Raw genomic sequence first — 7,620 nt, 5'->3', positions numbered from 1 at the left:
ACAGGCGTTCTCCACTCTTGAAGGAGAGCAATTTGTGTCATGAAAGGTGACTGCCTTGGGAACTTCCCCACTTCTTGAATATTCATTATATTTAGACGCTATGTGTTAGCTTCAAGACTTTACTTTTGAAGTCAAGCTCTCTGCTTGTGAGACAGGGAATCTTGTTATGCATCAGTTCTGCTCACTTTTCAGGAAAGTAGCTAGAAAGAGTCTAGCAGAGATGCACATGTTGTGAAAATCCTGTTTTGACCTTTTTGCTCTTTTATGTTTTACCTTTTTTTTTTTTAAATGATCCTCTCTTAGGGCAGAAGTCACTGCCAATGATAACACTAACCAACCCTGGTGTTGTTCAGTGTGAAAGTTCACCTCTGTCCTTTAGCAGAGCGACTGAGGAACAATTACATGGGAGAGAAGCACTTAGGGAAAACATTGAGGATTAAGCCTAGTATGTAACAAAGATGTCTCTCAATAGCAACTTTCCAAGTATAATCGAATTATTAGAATATTACATGCATTTTTCTTTTTTTGGCCATTAGGATAACACATTTCAATTAAAAATATAAATAAATATCTGTGAATCTTATAAAATGTAAAGGCAAAATTACTAGATCAAATTGATTTCAAATTAGATTAAACCAGTCTGCAGCATACGTTAGTAAAGTCTGCATACTTACAGGTATGGATTTTACACATTAAATATTTTCTTATTTTGTCAACTATTGGGTATATAAATATTTTATATTTTTGATGATGAATCCTATTAATATTTTTAGATTTTTTTATGTATGTAGTACAGTGTCTAGAGGGTCTCATTACACAGATCAGACTCTTAGTGATTCTCCTGTTTTCAGCCTCCCAAGCGCTGGGATTACAGGCAGGTGCCACCATGCCCAGTCTCAGTCACCTTCTCACCTCCTCCCCCTGGGGCAGGGGTGGGTAGGTGAGGATAGCTGGCAGGGCATGCTGGGGATCAAACCCAGTCCCTGCATCTGCCTAAGCAGACACTTTAGTCTGCTGAGCTATCTGGCTGGCCCTCTAGTTTTAGATATTTTGAAGTTGCATTATACAAAATTATGAATTTACTCCAAGAATTGATCACTTTTTATTATCAAATGATCTTTTCATCTCTACTAATACTTGAGATTAAATTTATTTCATTTGGTATTGTCATTTGGTGTCATTTCATGAAATTTCATTTCTTAATATTTCATCGTATAAATTTTCCATTCTTTAGTTCTTGAAATATTTGCATTTATATTTAAAATAATTAAGAGTATAATAGAATTTGTCTACCATTTAAGTATCTATTAGCTATTTTTTGGCTCTTTCTCACTTTTTGGCTAACCTTTTGATTAACTCGAAATTAATTTTAGGAAGGAAGAGGACAAGTGAGAGACACCCAGAGCCGGTCCTCTTCTCCGCAGGCCTGAGCACAAGCGCCAGCTGTGTGACCAGGGACTCGGGTGCCCGAGTTGGCGGAAAGCCCCGGGGCCTCAATAGGCAATCAGGGAGCGAGGAAACTCAGAATACTGGAAGTGAGAACAGAAACAGGATCAGAGAACCCCAGCACCAGCTGAGGGACAGACAGCTTAGCAGGGACAGCTGACGCAGTCTCCTTGGCAGGGGTGTGGGTGGAGCGTCCCTGGTGTCCTCCAGGTCAGTGCTAGCGCCTTGGAAGCACCAGGCCTAACCAGAGGAGGGACCGGAGCCTCCTGGCTCATCCACATGGTGCGGTCACGCGGAGCCACCTCCACCACGGCTCTGCTGTCCGACCTACAGCTTGGGGCTCAGAAGCTCCTGTGTTCTTCATTTCCAAAGCCCAGCAGGTTTCTCTGTCCACTGACTCAGCGGTTGCTCACCTAGAGAGACAGGTTGGGTCCCGGGGAACGGCTTGGATGCACATGCACTGAGGATTCTGTGCAGTGGGAAGCTTTGTGCGTGGTGCACAGCAGAACGGAGAGCGCTTCTTTTTTTGTTTTGTGTTTTGTTTTCTTTTTAGTATTTGGAGTTAAACCCAGGGTTTTCATACTAAACTACACCACAACCTTTTTTATTATTATTTTTTTAAAAATTTGAGTCTCACTAAGTAGCTACTTAGCGCAGTCTGCACTTGCGATCCTTTTACCCCAAACTCGCACAGTGTTGAGATTACAAGTGTGCACTACCGTGCCTGGATAGGTGTTTCTGTTTAAAGCTGACCTCTCAATCTCTGTGATAAGTGAGCCTATTGGTGTGGCCATTCATGTCCTGACTGGGTCCTAGGCTGGATGAATGCTGTGGTCCACAGCTTCCTCCCACCGTAGACTGTGTTGATTCAACCTCTTTTTCCCTACTCAGAAGTAGCCAGAGGGCAGCCCTTTGTGCCTTGGATGTCTGCCATGATCCCCGGGGGCACTGACTGAAAAAGAGCACGTGTCTGCCCAGTCAATCCAAAGATTCATCCAGCAAGAGTGTTGGGGGAGGCTCACACAGTGGCAACACCCCCAGCGACACATACAGACGCCTCCGGCATAGACACAGCCCTGAACCACGCTGCCTTGACCCAAGCGAGGAGGGGGAATGCCACTGGGATGTGACACATCTGACTGCAGCTACAACGCAGAAACAGCTTCCAAACATGTTGCATTCCAAAATTAGAAGTCCTAGAAAGACACTCTTCATTTCAACTTCCTCCCCAAGGCTCCTTTTCTTTGTCTGGTTTTCTCTCATTATTTTGCATAATTTTTTCTGTATTTTTAATTCTCCCCCTGGAGTTTTACTTTCTTCTTCTTCTTTCTTATTATTAATCTCTGCCTTTGAATTTCTTGTGTTTTCACTCCCTCTTTTTATTATTGACTTTCCTTTCATTAGTGTTCAACTTTTTAGTCTTTTGTATATTTTCTCCCAGTTGAGAGAATTGTACCTTACTCCACCCATGACCTAGTCCTGCTCAAAGTTTGGCATAAACGTCAATTTACTAAAAAGGGAGATGAAAGCCCCAGAGACAGACCAGCCCATGGAGGCACAGACGAGGGTCCCCCTACTGGACACGGGACCACTCAGCAGAAGCCTAGAGCTATCAATACCTACTTGGGCTACTTCCCCAGGAGGGCCACTCATACAAGTCACTCCCACATCTTTATAGACCACAGATTAGTCACAAGTCCCTCATTAGTCCTTGAGTAAAGGAATCTCAGAGCATCCACCTTATGTGTTCATTTCCATATCCAGACATAACCATAGGAATTACCACAAGGGCCCCACCTGTGCAAGCCCAACAAAGCAAGAGAGGCCCTTAGACTCTAGCACAATATGCCCAGGGCCCAATGTGCTTGGCTTTTCTCCAAGCAGTGCCCTCTCCATGTTGTTTCTGTGTTTGAGCCTGTAGCCATGGACTGAACTTCTATAACCATGAGCCAAACAAACCTCTTTTCCTTTAAGTTGAGTAGTGCATCTCAGCGAGGAGGAAAGCAACTAAGACAGAAGAGGTGCTTGCCTCTGCATCTCTCTGTGTCTTCCACCATGTGCAAACAAAGCATGAAGTGCCATCTTGGGAGCTGAAAGTTGCTTACTCTAAGTACCAAGTCTGCGGAGGCCTTGGACAGGACTTCCTAGTATCCAGATGTATGAGAAAACAAATTTTATCCTTCATAAATTATAAAGGATACTTTTATTGCCGGGGAGATGGCTCAGTAGAATAAGCACTTGCCTGGGAAGCGCAAGGGCCTGAGTTCAATCCCCGGTTCCGCCAAAAAAAAAAAAAAAAAGAAAAAAAGAATACTTTTATTATTCTACTGCTGTATTTCTTATTCTAAAGAAACTCTTATTCTATTGCCATATTTGAGTGGTTTTCCTAGAAATTATGTATGTTTATTTATTTTAATTTAATAATAGTGATTGCCATTACAACTACTCTTGAAGCCTAGGACTAGAGTACTTTTAACTTCATATGCCAGTTTTCTTCCACATTACCATATTTCAGCACATATTTTAGACTTCCTAACAATTGCAATTCATGGGACACACGATCTTCAGTCATCACATACTTACCCTCCTCCTTCCTTCCTGCTGCTTTGACTTTGTGTTTCTTTTGTCTAAAGAATGACTTTTAGCATTTCTTCAGTACAGATTTACATTTAACGTATTTTCTTGTTTTTTTTTTTTTATGTATTTAGTGCAGGGTCTACAGGGTCTTATTACACAGATCAGACTCGTAGTGATCCTCCTATTTTCAGCCTCCCAAGTACTGGGATTACAGGCACATGCCACCATGCCCAGTCTCATTCGCCGTCTCAGTGTGCCCTGGGGGGCAAGGCCAGTATAGCAGGCCAGCGACTGAACCTCTGGCCCCTGCATCTGCCTAAGCATCACTTTAGTCAGCTGAGGTATCAGGCTGGCCTTTATTTTCATAGTTTTTGTTTGAAAGTATGCTTGTTTTGCCTTTATTTTGGTAGATTATTTTATTTACATGTAGAATTTTAAATTAGTAGTTAGTTTTGGCATTTTAATGATGTTATTTTCCTATATTCTGGATTAGTTGGCTTTTGATGTTTTATTTTTCCTTTTCATACCAGGAATTAAACTCAGGGTCTCACACTTGCCAAACAGATCCTGCACCTGTGCTGCTGAGCTTTTGTTAATAAATCAGCTCCTGACTTATTGATTCTGTGTTGGTGCCGAATTATTCTCCTCAGACTGTATTTAAAATGCTCCTCTTGATTTTGTCTTTTAACTTTTTAGTATGCTGCTCCTTGGTATGCATTTCTATGCATTTGTTTTGACATTCTTGGCAGTTCCTGAATCTATGGATGGATGTTTCCAGCTTTGTAAAATTTCCAGTCATTTTCCCTTGAATGATTGTTTCTCTCCTCCTTCTTCCCCTCACATGCTTTAAGTTAGTACATAGATAAGACCTGTTCTCTGTGGTTGAAGTCTCCCTCATGTTCTCTTCTGAATATTCTGATTTTAAAAGTCTGCAAAGATGGATAGTTTCTACTTTCCTTTGTCCAGTGTGAGTCCAGAGTCTACATCCATCTTCTCTTAAGCACCATCAATGAATCCTTAATTTTAGCAGTTGAATTTTTTAAGTGTAGAATTTTCACTCAGTACTTTCTTACTGATGACAAATTTCTTGTGAACTTCTCCCTCTTCTCTTCTACTTTTCAATGTGTGCATCAAGTTTATTTAAGTAAATTAATGCATTCATTCATTCTGAGACAAGGCTTTGCTTCCTTGCTTAGGCTGGACTTGAACTCGGGCTCCAGAGACACCTCTGCTGCAGCTTCCCCAGTATCTAGTACTACAGGTATGCACCACCACTCTCAGCGAGGTTAATTTAAATTGTCTAATTGTTCTAATCCATGAGTTCTCTCAATGCCTCTCATTTTTTCCTTTCTTTCTTTGCCTTGTTTCTTGCACTTTTTTTTTGTTGTTGAGTCAAAAAATACAGATGTTCTGGCCACTCTTTCACTGGCCGAGCATTTCCTCTTGCTTTTCTCTGTTAACCTTCGGAGACCTCAATGAAGGAGAGGGAGTCTGTGGGAGCCCCACCCTCCTCCACGGACTCCATCTTCCCAGCCCTGTGAGATCCTGAAAGCACCACGTGGCTTCTGCTCAGCATCTCACTGCTCACTTTCCCCTCTTTTAAAAGCTGTGCAGCTGTTGAGTGGGCAGAAGTCCTACAGGAGAAAAGGAGGGCCTAACAAATCTATCCTCAGGCTTTCTGGATGCCTTCCTAACTCCCAGTTCTGGCTTTCAGGCTCTCTGACAATCTCAAAGTACTAAGCACTTGCCCCACTGTCTTCACCTTATCCATCAGCATTTGCTGTTTGTCAGCTTCTTTCCCGGTGCCAGCTACTAATCCATCACTGCCTGAAAGCAAAACAAGGGCAGGATTTGGGGTTCCTGCCCTGTGCTCCTCTACTTCCTAGGACCTTGCCCTCAAGTCCCAAATACCCTACAGCAATTCTGCTCCTCCACACTGCTTCTGGGAAAAAAAAAAGTTTTTCCTCTGCCTTTCATAAGAGAACTGGTCCCAAGCAAGCTCATAGTCAGAAGCAAAAGCCCTTGAATACTTTATTTGCATGTTGACTAATGAATGTCCCATATAAATCCACAGATCTGTTCTTCACCTGAAGTGTGTGCTTTCCCTCCGATTTTATTAAAACTCCTCTTTGATGTACAGAAGTATTGCACAGATTTATTGTCAAACCTATTCATTTTTTAAAGACTTCAATTAAAAATCCTTCCCATTTTATTCATTGTACTTTTTTCTGTTTGGTTTATTTCATTTAAATTTAATTTAAAAATTCATCAAAATTTAATTTAGGGGCATGGAATGTTGTCGTACTCCTAGGTACTTCTCAATTACTTAGCAACCAGGTGTGGGTTACAATGTTTTTCATACTCACTGCTGTGGATTTCCACTTTTACTATACAGGACATATAATATTATATATAGTCTGGTTTCTTTCTGAGATTTCATTAACCACTATGACATCGCTCATCAGTTCTTTTAATGATTGAGCTTTAGTAATTCATTTTACCCCTTAACATTTGAATGCCTTCTCAACTCCCTGCTTTGCCGGTTTTATCCAAGGTGGCTTCCTCATAAGGTCTTTGCCTGCTGGGTCAGAAGTGACTAGGGTCTGAATTCAGCAGTAACATGAGATACTCAGTACAGATGCGTTGAGTTCTATCACCCTGGGCCACCCACATGAAGGGAGCGATAAGGGCTGGGACAACCTGAAGCTTCTCTAGCTGGCTGTGAACCCTGCAGTCTGATGTCAGAACAGTCCATTGGGAAGGAGCCTGGGGTCCAGGCCAACAAGAGAATATGCAGCTTTGGCTTCTTTCTTCTATCCAAACCAGTCCCCCTCCCCCCCTTTTTTTTATCCTGATAAATGTCAGAAAATTTCACTTTGACTGGTGTACTCTAGTTCTAAAATACTAGTAGAGTTAAACACAAAGAGCAAAGAGAAGGTCGAGTTTTAAGGTGCTGGTTTCATAAGACTGTCTCATTTGTTTCAACTGCAGACATTAAAAACTCTAGACTTCAACCACAAGATTAGAATGGTAGAATTTGGTTTTGAAAGACATGTACTACTTCCTCCTAATTTTTCTCCATTTAATAAATGAGACCAAGGAGGAAGGGAGAAGATAAGATTGAAGCCAACCTGTAAACCAAAAGCAGAGTGAAGCTCAGGAAACCCTGGCCTCCAGCAACTGATCTAAATACTTTCCATCACAGTGTGGACCTTAGAAAATTCATACACCTCACTCCATCACTTGGCATTTTGTATCCCTCCCCCACCTTCTTTTAAGATTCATCAAAATTTTCACTGTGTCAGAATAAAATGTGTTTTCCATACTTTCTCCAGAGCATCAGATTTCCAAAATGAGCTGACACAGAGCACTTTCGGAAACAAATTTAATAGAAAAGCACAACGTATGCAAATAAGGCAGAAAGCCAAACTTTAGAAAGGAGCAGGAGAGATCATGAATTAATGTGGTGCCATTTTTAAGATGAGACTTCAGCCCTGCATGGCTCCTCCTTCTCTAGTGGATTAGCCACACGCACCCCACGCCCTGGCCCGGCTGTAGGCGCCCACCTGCACGGCAAAGCTGAGACCAAGCTCCGAC

The sequence above is a fragment of the Octodon degus genome, unplaced genomic scaffold (assembly GCF_000260255.1).
Source record: "Octodon degus isolate 3935 unplaced genomic scaffold, OctDeg1.0 scaffold00034, whole genome shotgun sequence".
In the NCBI taxonomy this organism is placed as follows: Eukaryota; Metazoa; Chordata; class Mammalia; order Rodentia; family Octodontidae; genus Octodon; species Octodon degus.
The sequence above is the reverse complement of the archived record's forward strand: the minus strand, read 5'-3'. Positions refer to the sequence as shown.